The sequence below is a fragment of the Saccopteryx bilineata genome, chromosome 7, assembly GCF_036850765.1.
Source record: "Saccopteryx bilineata isolate mSacBil1 chromosome 7, mSacBil1_pri_phased_curated, whole genome shotgun sequence".
NCBI classification, from domain to species: Eukaryota; Metazoa; Chordata; class Mammalia; order Chiroptera; family Emballonuridae; genus Saccopteryx; species Saccopteryx bilineata.
This window is the reverse complement of record NC_089496.1, coordinates 16,906,712-16,923,195: the sequence shown is the minus strand read 5'-3', so window position 1 is coordinate 16,923,195 and position 16,484 is coordinate 16,906,712. Positions and strand designations below refer to the sequence as shown.

At 38.7% G+C, this 16,484-nt stretch overlaps 1 protein-coding gene and 1 pseudogene across 4 annotated transcripts in view; both read left to right on the top strand.

Moving 5' to 3' along the window:
- Positions 1-16,484, top strand: part of KMT2E (lysine methyltransferase 2E (inactive)) — a 106,607-nt gene that overhangs the window by 10,763 nt on the left and 79,360 nt on the right. For 2 of the 4 annotated variants that reach the window (XM_066240506.1, XM_066240503.1), the window contains exon 2: positions 14,238-14,310. The exons of 1 other annotated variant lie outside the window; for it this stretch is intronic. The gene's annotated coding sequence lies outside the window, so the exon portion shown is untranslated. Of the gene's footprint in view, positions 1-13,067; positions 13,235-14,237; positions 14,311-16,484 lie in introns of all 4 variants that reach the window. One more of the 4 variants, XM_066240504.1, reaches the window with a different exon arrangement.
- Positions 8,383-8,563, top strand: LOC136311300 (U4 spliceosomal RNA; annotated as a pseudogene).

The window sequence follows — 16,484 nt, the reverse complement described above, 5'->3', positions numbered from 1 at the left end:
CACATGATGATTTCTTTCTCCATGTTCAAATGACTTTTATGAGTGGCCAATCAGCTCAGTACATGTGATTTTTTTTCATTAATATATAACCTTTTGACAGAAAGGTCTTTAAATGAAGTTTGAAAGTAAAAGCGAGGGAAGCCTGTTTCATAGCAGATATACTGATCACTTGTAGTATTCATTGTATCTACCAACTTCATTTTTGACATTTATTTTTCCCTTTATTGTAAACTTTCTCAGTGATTATATTTCTTGTGCAAGAGATACTACTTTAAAAGCCTGTTTTGAACAAGACACAAAATGAGTTATTAAACTTGCATATCTGGGTATTTTTTGTAATGCAGATGTAGAGCTATTACTTTCATAATTTATATTTGAGGATAAAAAGCATAGACATTTTTTTCCTAAGCTTCAACTCCAGTTGCAAAACACTAGTTTTTCCATTTCCCCAGTTTTTGTTTTTTTATTTATATTAATGTTTGAACAGGAAGAAGTTGATCTTTGAACACTGTAAGTCTTGGAATTAAGGGACTGGGAAAATTGCTGTAGAAGTAAATGGTTTAAACATAAAAAGTTTTTTTCTTTTTAAATTCACTGTGGTTTTGATTTTGTAGGTTGTTAAATACTTAGAAATTAAAGCACTTATTTTAGACTTGCTCAATAAATATGAAATAATAGAATAGTTGCCATAATGGCATAATGGGGGGAGTGCTTAAATATTTATAGTAAATGTTTTAAGCGTATGTGGAATATTAAGATAACTTTTCAGATACAGTAATAGAGCTGCTGTTTTTTTCACCATTTGAGTAATCTTAGTGTGATCAACAGCATTGTGACTGGAATTGACTAAATTATGATTGGGTTGAATAACATAACTTCATGCCTTTAATTCTAGGGGACAAGACAATTATTATTATTATTATTATTTATTTTTGACAGAGAGAGAGAGAGAGAGAGAGGAGAGAGAGAGTCAGAGAGAGGGACAGATAGGGACAGACAGACAGGAAGGGAGAGAGATGAGAAGCATCAATTTTTCATTGCGGCACCTTAGTTGTTCATTGATTGCTTTCTCATATGTGCCTTGACCAGGGAGCTACAGCAGACCGAGTAACCCCTTGCTCAAGCCAGCGACCGTTGGGCTCAAACCAGCAACACCAGGGTCATGTTGATAATCCTGTGCTCAAGCTGGTGAGCCTGCACTTAAGCCAGGTGAGCCCATGCTCAAGCAGGATGAACCCGTGCTCAAGCTGGCAACCCTGGGGTTTTGAACCTGGGTCTTCTGCATCCCAGTTTGATACTTTATCTGCTGCACCACCACCTGGTCTGACAAAACAATTATTATTAATAAATAAGTATCTATTGTATTTACATATCTTATTTACCATACACAGAAACTCTGGGAGGTAGATATTTTACCCCATTTTTCATGAGAGGCTTAGACTGAGGATCACATAGTTAAAGAGTGACTGATCAAGAATTCAAATTTAAACCATTTGAAAATCATCATAGCTTTCTCTTGAGTCTTATGAAGGACTAATTCTTGGCAAGATAATAGCAATAAAGAAATCATTAAATCAAAGGCAGTTACTTATGACTTCTCTGCCCTTGATTATATTAGATTACTGTAGCATTTAAATGCTTAAGAGCAACTTAATTACATTCACTGCTTATTCCTCGGCACCTACAGCAGCATCCAGAATATAGTATATTCTCAATAAATATGAAATAATAGAATAGTTGTCATTATCTGGTGGGGGGTGCTTAAATAACACCCGATTTCTTTTTTTTTATTGTCTGGAGACAAGGTAATCAGAACTTAATGGTGATCAGCTGGAAGGATTGTTGATAGAAATTATTCAGATGATGAAGACCATAGTGGGGGACATGGAAACTGAGAAAGAATGAATCTGAAACACTAGGGAGGCACAGAAGACTGGGTGTCCAAATATAATGGACTAGATAAAAAGTAGGCTTGAGCCTGACTGGTGGTGGCTCAGTGGATAGAACATCCACCTGGGACTTGGAGGTCCCAGGTTTGAAACCTGAGGTCACTGGCTTGAGCACAGGCTCATCCAACTTGAGCGCAGGATTATCAACATGACCCTAGAGCAGCGGTTCTCAACCTGTGGGTCGCGACCAAAAATATGTATTTTCCGATGGCTTTAGGCGACCCCTGTGTTTTGGTCGTTCAACCCCCGCCAGGGTCGCGACCCACAGGTTGAGAACCACTGATCTATAGAGACTCAAAAGCTATTTCTGTGACAGAGATGTTTTAAGTTGGAAAGTTGAGAAGACTTCAAGGAAGCATTGGTACTTAAGTGATCCTTGAAGATTTACATAAGGTATGTATTGGGTGAGATGGATATAAGCAAAGAAAAATAACTTCAGAAAATTTGGAGGGCAAGGATATGCCAACAATAGAAAAGAGACTGGCACAATAAAAGGGTTTATATATTGGAATATTGGTATGGAATAAGGTAACCTGATAAGTTCTAAGATTATGAACTTGACTGTAAATGCTGTGAGCTACTATGGTTTTGAAGAGGGCAATTAGGAAACTAGTAGGTTTTAAAGTATATGCTATTTAATGTGTAAGCAATTATAAAATAGAACACTGGAGTGAATGTCCCCTCTCTTTAATTTTTTTTGTAGTATTTTTAAATCTTATTTTTATTAATTTTAATTGCCCTCTCTTTAATTTTTGAGATAAGACATCTGGGCCACAGCTCAGACCTACTAAATCAGGATCTGTGGGCTGAGCCTTAGGGAGTATATAATTTTCTTTTTCCCTTTCTTTCTTTTCTTTCCTTCCTTTTGTTTTCTTTCCTTCCTTCCTCCCTCCCTCCTTCCTTCCTTCCTTCCTTCCTTCCTTCCTTCCTTCCTTCCTTCCTTCCATCCATCCATCCATCCATCCATCCATCCATCCTTTTGAGAGAGGCAGGGAGAAAGAGACAGGGACTTCAAGCTGCTTCTCTATGACCAGGGAATCGAACTGGCAACCTCTAGGCCAGAATGGTGCTCTGGCCAACTGAACTATCCTGTCAGGGTTTTGTTTGTTGATTGATTTTTAGAGAGACAGAGAGATAAAGGGAAAGATGGGTGGGGGAAAGGAAACATTCATCTGTTGTTGCACTTAGTTGTGCATTCATTGGTTGCTTCCCATGTGTGCCCTGATTGGGGATCAAACCAGTAAGTTTGTTGTTTCGGGACCATGCTCTTAACCAACTGAGCTAACCATCCAGGGCCAGGAATATGTCATTTTCAACTGCCAACCCCAGGTATTTGAAAAGTAGCAGTTGCCTGACTTGTGTTGTACAGTGGATAAGGCATTGATCTGGAACGCTGATGTCATCAGTTTGAAGCCCTGGGCTTGCCCCATCGTGGCCTAGAGGAAAAGCAACTATGAGTTGATGCTTTCTGATCCTCACCCCCGCCTTTCTCTCTCTCTCTCCTCTTTAAAAAAAAAAAAAGTAGCAGTTTGTGGATCTATATTTGAGAACCACTGGTTTACAAGTCAAGTTCTATAGGGAGAGAGACCACTTAGAAAATTATTCTGTAGCCTAGATCTAGGTCTCAGATAAAATGTAGATGGTTCAGAAAGATTTGTTTAAATCCTATTAATTAGATTTGATGCACATTGCTTTTAGATAGGGAAAGAAGAGAAGCCTCAAGTTCTCTAGACTAAGAGAAATGATTCAAAATAGTGATAGGAGAAATAGTTAATTTTGGAGAGTGAGAACATTATTTTACTTGAGATTAGAGTAATGAATGAGAGAACAAAGTTATTGCCAACTGTGAATTAGTTAAAAAGGATGCCTTTCCTGATGTCATACCTATTTGAATGTGAAGGAAAACCCCCGGCAGGAATGTACCAACTTAATAATCTATAAGTAAAAGATAAATGCAGTTTAAAAAAATTTTTTTTTAATTTTATTTATTCATTTTAGAGGACACAGAGAGGGAGAGACAGAGAGGGAGAGACAGAGAGGGAGAGAGAGGAGAAAGAAACAGAGAAAGAGAAGGGGGTAGGAGCTGGAAGCATCAACTCCCATATGTGCCTTGACCAGGCAAGCCCAGGGTTTCGAACCGGTGACCTCAGCATTTCCAGGTCGACGCTTTATCTACTGCGCCACCACAGGTCAGGCTAAATGCAGTTTTTTGTTGTTGTTTTGTTTGATTTTTAATTGCAATAAACTTTAACACTAATTTTGGGGTAAGTGTTGTTTTCTTTTCTACCTTTTGACAAATGGAATTTCCCAGTGAAATAATTTCTCATGTCATGTGTTGAGTCATTAAGTATTTTCTTTTAGTCAACGATTTTTAAACTATTCTCCAGAAAGCCTTAGCCTTTCATGGAACTTAACTGGTATGTGGAGGATGTGCAAATAGGAACATACCTTTGCGCCCTGGTCGGTTGGCTCAGTGGTAGAGCGTTGGCCTGGCGTGCAGGAGTCCCGGGTTCGATTCCTGGCCAGGGCACACAGGAGAAGCGCCCATCTGCTTCTCCACCCCTCCCCCTCTCCTTCCTCTCTGTCTCTCTCTTCCCCTCCTGCAGCCAAGGCTCCATTGGAGCAAAGTTTGCCCGGGTGCTGGGGATGGCTCTAGGGCCTTTGCCTCAGGCACTAGAATGGCTCTGGTTGCAGCGGAGCAATGCCCCAGATGGACAGAGCATCTCCCCCTGGTGGGCATGCCGGGTGGATCCCGGTCGGGTGCATGCGGGAGTCTGACTGCCTCCCTGTTTCCAACTTCAGAAAAAATACAATAAATAAATAAATAAAGGAACATATCTTTGCCACTGTCTTTAATCACAGACACAGCAAATATGAGGTACAAATGTCTACTGTACCTAATCACTTGTGGCCTTCTCCCATTATGCCTGGCTGTGGCCTCCTTAACACAAAACATTAAGTTGACACTAGCGATCATTGATAAAAACAGAGGCGATTAAAACTTTTTTAAATTTTAGAATCAAAATAGATGCTTAGAATTCTTCATACAGTTGTATTTGTAGGAAATTTTCTATCAATACTTGAAGTTTGAAGGTCACCATTTTAATGTAATTTATAAAATTAAAATTTTAATTTTGAGGTAATTGTAGATTCACATGCAGTTGTAAAAAATAATATAGAGAAATTCTGTGTATCCTGTACCCAGTTTCCCTCAATGGTAACATCTTGTAAAACCATTATACAGTATCATGAGCAGAATATTATTTTCTTTGCCCATTTTATTTTTTACTTAATTTATTGGGATCACATTAGTTCAGTAAACCATACAGGTTTTAAATGTACAACTCAACAAATCATCATCTGCACACTGCACTGTGCATTGTCACACAAAGCATAGTTTCTTTCTGTCCCTCTTTATCCCCCATTTGCCCACCTCCACCTACCCCCACCTCCTTTTCTCTCTGGCTATATCACCACACTTGTCTGTGTCTACATGTCATATATGTATGTTTTTTGCTTAATCCTTTCACCCCCATCCAGCCCCCCAACCTCCCTCCCCCTGACAGTTGTCATTGTGTTTCATGTATCCATTTGTCATTCAAGAATGTTTTATAAATGGAATTATACAGTGTATGACCCTTTGGGATTGTCTACCTGCCCCCTCAGCATAATTCCTTTGAGATTTATCCAAGCTGTTGCATGTAACAGTAATTTGTGTCTCTTTTTTTCTTTCACTCTTTCTCCCCTCCCCCTTCCCTCCTTTCCTCTCCCCTCCCTCCCCTTTTCCCTTTTTATTAAATGAGAGGTGGGGAGGAAGAGACAGACTTCCTCATGCCCCCTACCAGGGATTCACCTGGCAAGCTCCCTACCAGGTGACTCTGCCTGTCTGGGTTGCAGCTTTGTTGCTGGGCAAATGAGCTATTTTATGATATAGTTTAGCACCCTGAGGTGAGGCCATGGAGCCATCCTCAACACCCAGAGCCAACTTTGCTCGTGCTATTCAAGCCATGGATACAGGAGAGAAAGAGAGAGAGAAATGGGGAAGGGGTGGAGAAGCAGATGGTCACTTCTCTTGTGTGCCCTGACCAGTAATTGAACCCAGGACTTCCATACACCTGCCTGACGTTCTACCGCTGAACCAACTAGCCAGGGCCAGTAGTTTTTTTTTTATGTTACTAAGTTGTATTCCATTTAATGTTATTTTCCCATTTGGTAGTTACCATATAGAATATGTGGCTTCAGAATTTTTTTTTCTTTCTTTTTTTTTTTTTTTTTGAGAGGGAGAGAGGAAGGGAGAGAGATGAGGAGCATCAACTCGTAGTTTTAGCACTTTAGTTGTTCATTGCTTTCTCATATGCACCTTGAAGGGGGGGGGGCTCCAGCCGAGCCAGTGATCCCTTGCTCAAGCCAGTGACCTTGAGCTCAAGCCAGCAACCTTGGGCTTCAAGCCAGCAACCATAGGCTTTATGTCTGTGATTCCACGCTCAAGCTGTTGAGCCTGCGCTCCAGCTGGATGAGCCCACGCTCAAGCTGGTGACCTAGGGGTTTCAAATTTGGGACCTCAGTGTCCCAGGTCAATGTCCTGTCTGCTATGCCACCACTGATCAGGCAGAATTTTTATTTTAAATCCATAGAACATGTTTTATTTTTTCTTTTAACTTCTGACTCTGTTTTTTATTTTATTTTATTATTATTATCTCAATGCCCAACTCTCCCAGGACTGCTGAGAACATTTAAAAATGACTCAGACCGTCCTGGCTGAATAGCTCAGCTGGTTGGAACATCATCCTAAGGTGCAGAGGCTGCCAGTTCGATCTCTGGTCAGGGCACACACATGAGAAGATCAGTTTTTCTGTCTTTCTCTGTCTCCTCCATTTTCTTCTTGCTCTAAAAAAATCAATAAATAAAAATATTTGAAAAAAATTACTCATGTGGCCTGACCTCTGGTGGTGCAGTGGATAGAAGTTGTCCAGGGATGCTGAAGTTCCAGGTTTGAAACTCCCAAGGTTGCCAGCTTGAGCACAGGCTCATGCAGCTTGAACGCAGGGTTGCTGGATTGAGCGTGGGAGCATTGATATGATCCCATGGTCGCTGGCTTGAGCCCAAGGTTGCTGGCTTGAGCAAGGGATCACTGGTTTGGCTGGAGACCCCCCCCCCCCCCCCCCGCATTGAGGCATATATGAGAAGCAGTCAGTGAACAACTAAAGTGCAGCAGCTATGAATTGATGCTTCTCATCTCTTTTCCTTCCTGTCTCTGTCTCTCTTGCTAAAATAAAAAAAATTACTCATGTATATAACACCTTTAAACTGAAGTTTTAGAATGCATTGAATGAAGTATGTGGTGTTATGCTTTACAGTGCTCACTTTTTTTTTACATGGAAGTAAATTTTATGCAACTATTATAAGTTTGAAAATTCTTTTTCTTCTGCAGTTGTATATTGAGCAATACATTCTAAGATACATATGTGTGGGCCATATGGCAAGTAAAAAATGGGATTAGGTTAACTGTTTTGTAATGAATTCACTTTGGTTAGTTTTATTCACTTTTTTTCTCAAAAAAATTTTTTTTAATTTTAGTGAGAGGAGGGGAGGAAGAGAGACAGACTCCTCCTGCATGCGCCGGGACTGGGATCCACCTGGCAAGCCCACTAGGGGGTGATGTTCTGCTCATCTGGGTCTGTTTCTCTGTTGCTCAGTAACTAAACCATTTTTTTAGCGCTGAGGTAGAGACCACAGAGTCATCCTCAGCACTCAAGGCCAACTCACTCGAACCAATTGAGCCATGGGCTGCAGGAGGGAAGTGGGGGAGAGAGAGAGAGAGAAAGAAAGAAAGAAAGAAAGAGAGAGAGAGAGAGAGAGAGAGAGAAAGAGAGAAAGAGAAAGAAAGAAAGAAAGAAAGAAAGAAAGAAAGAAAAGAAAAGAAAAGAAAAGAAAAGAAAAAAGAAAGAAAGAGGAGGGGTGGAGAAGCAAATGGTTGCTTCTCTTGTATGCCCTGACCAGGAATCAAACCCAGGACATCCACATGCTGGGCTGATGCTCTACCACTGTACCAACTGGCCAGGGCCTGGTTTTATTCTCTGGTTCGAACAAAAACTAAATTTATTCTAAGACCAGTTTTGTGTGTGTAGGAAAAAAAAATTGTATATTTTTACCCGTAGATGCTGATTTAATCAGATTTCAACTACCGATTTACCACTTGCATAAAAGGCCACATTTTACACCATAGTTTAGTGATCTTACAACATGTTTCAGGCATGACACATACTAATCAAAAATAATATCAATGATATATTAATACTATTAATGCATTAATGTTATTAATATTAATTTCAATGGTATCAAATTATTTTAATTTGAAGAAGTTTTGGGATGGTGGTGGAGCATGTACTAGTACTTTAGCTAGTTGCAGAATTGGTATTTAGAATAGCTTTCCAGCTTTGCGCAGTGGCAGTATCGTAGCCAATGAGGTTTATCCGAGGCGTGATTATTGCTAATAGAATAGCTTTCCAAAAACTCTGGTAGAAAAATGGTACCCCCTTAAATAAGCCAAACAAATAGTTCACTATATCATATTTATACATGTATTTTTTTGAATTAATGGACTTAATTTTTTAGAGCAATTTTAGGTTCACTTCAGAATTGAGTGGAAAGTACAGAGTTACCACATACTTCCTCCCCACACACAGGTACAGCCTTGCTCACCATCAGCATTCTTCATCATTATGGTACATTTGTTCCATTCAGTGTACCAACATTAACACATCCTTATCAACCAAAGTGTGTGGTTTACATTATGGTTCACTCCTTGTTTTCATGTATTTTTTTAAGGTCTTTCTTCCTGATACTTTAATTTACTTTGATCCCAATATCAAATCTCTAATGAGCTAAAGATAAGGTAAACCAGTATGGAATTCCAAAAACTACTGGCTATTTGGGGAAGTGCTTTCTTCATTTTTGGCTATATAGGGATGGTTTGGTGCTTATTGGGTATTATCATAAGGATTGTCATTGGTTTATTCTTTTTTTAAAAAAAATTAAAATTTGCCTGACTAGGCGGTGACCCAGTGAATGGAGCATAGGACTGGGATGTGAAGGACCCAGGTTAGAGACCCCGAGGTCGCTAGCTTGAGCGCGGGCTCATCTGGTTTGAACAAGGCTCACCAGCTTGAGCCCAAGGTCGCTGGCTCGAGCAAGGGGTCACTCGGTCTGCTGTAGCCCCCTGGTCAAGGCACATATGAGAAATCAATCAATGAACAACAAAGGAGCCGCAGTGAAGAATTGATGTTTCTCATCTCCCTTCCTGTTTGTCCTTATCTGTCCCTCTCTCTGACTCTGTCTCTGCCACAAAAAAATTAAAATTTATTAATAGTTTATTTTATAATTTTTTTAGTATTAGAGGAGGGGAAAGAGACTCCCACATGTACCCTGACTGGAATCCATCCAGCAACCCCTGTCTGGGGCTGATGCTTGAATCAACCAAGCTATCCTCAGTGCCAGGGGCCGATGCTTGAATCAACTGAGCTATCTTCAGTGCCAGGGCCCAATGCCTGAACCAGTCAAGGCCACTGGCTACAAGAGGGGAAGAAAAGCAGATGAGATGGTTGGTTCTTCTGTGTGCCCTAACTGGGAATTGAATTCAGGATGTCCATATGCCTGGCCGACACTTGATTCACTGAGTTAACTATCCAGGGCTGGTTGTTTAGTCTTTAGAGAGTTTAATCTTATCAGAGTCAGTCTGTTTTGACAAAAATTCCCAGATGACCTATGTATTTAACCATTACCCTGTATGCAGATGTTTAGTATAATAATTGAAATAATGTGTTTGGAGTTTGTAGTAAGGAGGTTTTACTGTAGACTTTTTTTCCCCTCAATATTTTGTATTGGTTTTAAATGTACATACAGCATAGTGGTTACTGTGTTTGGGGTTTGTAATAAAGAGGTTTGTTTGTTGTGTGGTTTTTTTTTTTAAGTGTGCAAGAAAAAGACAGGAAGGGAAAGAGATGAGAAGTATCAGCTTGTAGTTGCAGTGCCTTAGTTCATCGATTGTTTCTCATATGTGCCTTGATGAGGGTAGGGGTTCCAGCTGAGCCAGTGACCCCTTGCTCAAGGCAGCAACCGTATGATCATGTTAGTGATGACACGCTCAAACTGGCGATCTCAGGGTTTCACACCTGGGACCTCAGCATCCTAGTTCAGTGTTCTGTTCACAGTACCATCACTGGTCAGGCTTGTCTGTCGACTTTTTAAGTGAAACTACTTCTTTTTTTTTTTATTTTTTTATTTTATTTTATTTTATTTTATTTTATTTTCATTTTTTCATTTTTCTGAAGCTGGAAACGGGGAGAGACAGTCAGACAGACTCCCGCATGCGCCCGACCGGGATCCACCCGGCACGCCCACCAGGGGCGATGCTCTGCCCACCAGGGGGCGATGCTCTGCCCATCCTGGGCGTCGCCATATTGCGACCAGAGCCACTCTAGCGCCTGGGGCAGAGGCCACAGAGCCATCCCCAGCGCCCGGGCCATCTCTGCTCCAATGGAGCCTTGGCTGCGGGAGGGGAAGAGAGAGACAGAGAGGAAAGCGCGGCGGAGGGGTGGAGAAGCAAATGGGCGCCTCTCCTGTGTGCCCTGGCCGGGAATCGAACCCGGGTCCTCCACACGCTAGGCCGACGCTCTACCACTGAGCCAACCGGCCAGGGCCTAAGTGAAACTACTTCTGTCATGATTTTTGATTAGGCAGTACAATACAGAAGCATTCTTTTTTACTGACAAGAATGAACTCTGGCCCTGGCTGAATAGCTTGGTTGGTTAGAAAGCGTCCCAAAATGCAGAGGTTGCTGGTTTGATCTCTGGTCAGGGCATGTATAGCAACAGAATGATTTTCCCGTTTCTCCCTCCCCCTCCACCTACCTTTCTCCTTGGTCTTAAATCAATAATAATAGAAAATAATGGACTCTGGAATAGATCAGAACTTCTTATAGTTTATTTGAATTTTACAATTATAACATGAGAATTGTTCTCTAATACTCATTTTTAATGACTTTTTCTAAATATTTAAATCTCAGAAATTTTACCTGGTTATCACAGTTATTACTAAACTGTGTGCAGTACACAGTCCTTAAAACAATTCAGATATACTGTATTCTATGACTCTTTCTATTTACAAATGAGGAACTAAAGCTTCAAGAGAGTAAGTAACCATTAGTAATAAATAGCAGAATTTGAAAGCTGAAGCATTGCTACTTTGATACTGAATTTAAGTAGTAACAGTTGGGTGGAATTGTACTAAACATGATAGTGAAACTGAAACCCTCTAATACAAGAAAATGTGCTTTTTTGAACATTAACTTTATATTCTATAGATTTCTGTTTTTCAAGTAGGTCCACCAATATTAACCCTGACTCTACAAGAAGATATTTTTCTAGAGATTTTATTTGCTGTGAAAATACTAATATAAGTTGAATTGGTGAAATTCTTTTTCTCAGGAACCAACTATTTAAGAGAGACTCAATTTTTTTTTCAAGTTAAAATTTAACTGGTTATATAGGTGGTCTTTGCTTAACAAATAGTTTTGTTTATAAGCAATTGAGTATACTTACACATACACTAGTAATCTCAAATTTGGAGACATGGTTCCCTTATTTCATGGGTTGCTTTCAGTTCACTAGTGAAGTATGTGTTTGTTCCTGAAAAAATAGGGAATTTGAATATCTTTATTTTTTTTATGTGCTTTGCACCATCTCCGAAATATTTTAAGCACAAATTTTAGACTTTTAACCCATACATCTCTACTTCTGTAGTGTTTTTAATGCATTGTTGTGGGATGGATTTAAATTAAGTAGAACAGGTTTGATGGATGAACAAGATATGTTTTGATAATGTTCTTTCATTTAGTGTGCCAGGTGTTCTGGAGTGAGATATCTATATTTAATTTCTTCTTCCTTTCCTTTTCCTTTTTCTTTTTCTTTTCCTTTTCTTTTTCTTTTTTTATTTATTTTTTATTTTTATTTTTTGTAAGAGAGAGAGAGTCAGAGAGAGGGACAGACTGACAAAAAGAGAGAGAGATGAGAAGCATCAATTCTTTGTTGCGGCACCTTAGTTGTTCATTGATTGTTTTCTCATGTGTCTTGCTTGGGGGCGGGAACTCCAGCTGAACCTGTGACCCCTTGCTCAAGCCAGCAACCTTGGGCTCAAGCCAGCGACCATGGAGTCATGTCTAGGATCCCATGCTCAAGCCAGCGACTCTGTGCTCAAGCTGGTGAGCCCACACTCAAACAGAATGAACCCACTTTCAAGCTGGTGACCTCAGGGCTTTGAATGTGGGTCTGCTGCATCCCAGGCCCATGCTCTATTCACTGTGCCACTGCCTGGTGAGGCTAATTTCTCCTCTTTTTGAGAGAGACAGATGTTACTTTTCCCCCCTTAACTGTAAATTCTAGATTATTTATTTTACCAATCATGGCAAATTTTAATTTCAGGCAAACTATTAGACAGCTAGGGATCAAATCCTGATTCCACTGTTTATTAGCTGTGGAACTTTGGACAAGTTTAACTTCTCTGCCTTATCTGTGGAATGGGGATAATAAACATATGTACAACATAGGTTCTTCGTAAGCATTAACCATTGTAAACACTCAGTTTTTGTTAAAACCTTGATTGGTGAGGTTTGAATATCAATCAGGTAAGTGCTCATGGAGCACTGTCTGATACTACTACTAATCCTGTTTGGAGAAATACATAATTTATTCTATTTATTTTTTTTAGCTTTTTGGAATCTGATTATTCTGTTGTTTTGATTATCAGGAATAATCTATTAATGTACTTGGGCTAAGATTTAAACTGTATAATTGTCAAGTTAACCTACTTCCATTTAAGTTAAAGCCCAGAATTAGTGAAATGACTTCCCAAAGTTTCATAACTAGTAACTTGGTAATAGATCTATTCATCTAGTATTATTATTATTATTATTTTTTTTTTTTTTTACAGAGACAGAGAGAGAGTCAGAGAGAGGGACAGACAGACAGGAACAAAGAGAGATGAGAAGCATCAATCATCAGTTTTTCATTGCTACACCTTAGTTGTTCATTGTTTGCTTTCTCATATGTGCCTTGACTGCAGGCCTTCAGCAGACGGAGTAAATCCTTGCTCGAGCCAGCGACCTTGGGTCCAAGCTGGCGAGCTTTGCTCAAACCAGATGAGCCCATGCTCAAGCTGGCGACCTCGGGGTCTCAAACCTGGGTCCTCCGCATTCCAGTCCAATGCTCTATCCACTGCGCCACCACCTGGTCAGGCTTAGTATTATTTTTATTATACCTTTGTTAATTATACTATAAATAAAAAATCTTAAATGAATAATGAGGGCAGTCTAATTTCTAGTGAAATCTCTTATTCATGGTCCCTCACAAATTCTTTCAAGTTTATTTCATTTCTATTTATTAATTCAGCCAAAAATTCACTCGTTTATTCTTTTAGTGATACATGTCCAAAATATAAACTGATTAATTTTGCTTATTGAGCTCTGTATAAGTTGCTTGTAAAGGACAGAAAAATAATAATAAATGACTCTTTTCTCAAAGAGATTTTTTTAGTTTGGGCACTTTTATTTATAATTTTAGGGGGGAAATGTCTTCATATTTTTATCCTGTCTGCCTTTGAGTATCATATTCATCTTTTCAGTGGTGTGTTTTGTTTTCTGAACTTTTTAATATGGTCTTAAAAGCAGTTTTAGTTTTCCAGTTTTTCTGATAGGGTGTTTTCTAAGTTAGTGGCTTTTCCTTGCCTTTTATCTTGTTTTTCTTACTATAGAGGGGTTTTTGTTTTGTTTTGTTTTGGTATCATTGCTATTGCTTTGCTAAATCTGTATTTTAAAGATTTTTATTTATTGATTGATTTTAGAGAGAGAGAGAAATGGGGGGGGGGGTAGCAGGAAGCATCAACTGTTAGTAGTTGCTTCTTGTATGTGTCTGACTGGGCAAGCCCGGGATTTTGAACTGGCGACCTCAGCATTCCACATCAATACTTTATCCATTGTGCCACCACAGGTCAGGTTAAATCTGTTTTTGATATTGTATTTTCTCAGTTTGTTTTTAGTTTTATTTGGTTTCTAGCTTTAATTGTTGCCTTTACTTGTGTTTATGTTTTTATGTAAGAATAAATATATCTTTTTGAGAATTAGCTACTGTCGTTGTGTGAGTTATTTTGGTTTTAGGTGACATGTTAGATGAAAATACCTATAATTTAATGCCATTTAAAAACAGCTCAATACTCCTATGTTCACTTGGTTTCTAGGTCTATTCTGGATAACAGGTTTTGTGAAGACATTTATTCTTTCTTGGACCTCAGATTTACCAGACATCTCATGGTATTTCCTTTTATATTATTTTTTAAGTGGCTGCCGTTTATTCTGAATGTATTTTGTGTATATTTTACTTGCCAGTTGGATAACCAGTTTTTTTTCATTCACATATAAGATGTGAAAGGTTTGTGCTAATTATTTTGATTGGATTGTATTGTTTTCCCTCTCGTTATACCTGCATTATAATTATAAACACATCTTTTTATCTTGCTACATTGGTTTTCTCTTTCTTTTCTTTTTTTTTTTTTTTGTGTGTGTGTGTGGCAGAGACAGACAGAGAGAGGGACAGATAGGGACAGACAGACAGGAAGGGAGAGAGATGAGAAGCATCAGTTCTTCATTGCGGTTCCTTAGTTGTTCACTGATTGCTGTCTCATATGTGCCTTGGCGGGGGGGTGGGGTGGGGAGGGCTACAGTAGACCTAGTGACCCCGGGATCAAGCCAGCGACCTTGGGCTTAAGCCAATGACCATGGGGTCATGTTTATGATCCCGCACTCAAGCCAGTGACCCTGCGCTCAAGTGGGTGAGCCCCCGCTCAAGCCAGCGACCTCGTAGTTTCGAACCTGGGTCCTCTGCATTCCAGTCTGACATTGTGCCACCACCTGGTCAGACTTTTCTTCTTATTTTTTAAGGCACAATGATTTGACTTGAATGAATTTATGATTTTGTAATTATCAACTGCATTTTTAAACAGTGAGTTTTCTGGCTATAGAATTTTTATATTAATGAATACAGTGAAGTTATATGCCCATTTTTCTCAATAGATATGACCTCTTGTCTTCTGACCTCTTGTGAACAAATTACTGATTTCTTCTCTATTGAATAAACTCAAAGTCTGGGATTTTGTTTTAGATGTGATGTGTCTTTATCCTGGGGATGAGCTTCTGTGTTTTTAGCGAGATGATTTTCTGGAGAAGGTGTCATGTAGTTGTTTTTATAGCACTTAATTGTATAGGTTGGTAATTTATTTGATTAATGAGGCCCAGAGCTGCAGTTTTATCCTAGGTGCTCTAATTCATTTACTAATCCTTTGTAGAGTGCCTATTATGTTCTAGGCACTGTGCAGGATTTGAGTAACAGACCTCATTCACAAACATAAGCCATTGTCTGAAATAAGCTTAATGACAAACTCTTCACTGCTTTTTAAAAATAGCTCAAATGTAATGTTTATTGAGGATTGTATATTTGTATAAAAATGGGGTGTGCAACCAAGTATGTATTAAGATTCCTTTAGGTTGGAAATATTACTCAGTTATCTTAAGAAGATACATGATGACTTTGATTTCTGCTTTCCAGTTTCTGCCTCTGGTTAAAAAAATAGCACAACTAAATACTTAAAAACATATACCTAAAATATAAGATTTCCTGTGAATTTAACATAAAGATAAGCTGAGCTAAAGAAAATGTCTACCAGTAGATGCTACTAAAAGGAAGAAAAAAAAATTTTTAATTGTAGTTATTATCTGTTGTTAGGTCCAAGTCTTCAGTATTTTAAAGAAATACAGAATAATTTAATAATTGAATAGACCAAACTTAAGTTTTGTGTAACTCTTACATTTTATTATTTAGAAATTGTATAGTTGTATAGCTTTGTGCAAGTTAATATGGCTTTTATGAAATAACTCTAATATGGTAACAGGTGCAGAAGAGAAGATAGGACAACTTTTCGGTTTTTTTCTTTCTTCTTTGTTTTTAGAGGACAATTTAAATTTGATGGCGCAACCATGAAAACATGGCATGTAGAGAACCATAATTACTTTATTTTCAAAAACTATTAGAAGAGTCTCTAAATGAGAACTAGAGTTTTTCTATCCACACATTTTTCTTGTGATGCTATAAGAGCAACTCTGCTTATGTGTCTTCTACTTATTGACTGCTAAATGTGTGTAATGCAGTGCTTTGCATTCATTATTTTCTTCACAGAAACACTAAGAGGCTAAATCCCCATTTTACAAACAAGGAACTTGATACTTAGAGAGGTTTAGTGCTTACATTTTTACTTTTAGGTGCAATTGCCTATCCAAACCACCATTTCCATCTTATTTTCTTATTTTCCCCATAAGGTATGAGCTTATAGCCTGTGGCATTTTTGAAATAGGTGTTGACCTGATTAGATATTTTTAAGCTTATTTGTAAAAAATTAAAGATAAATATAAGAATTGCTTCTTTGAGGAAACTG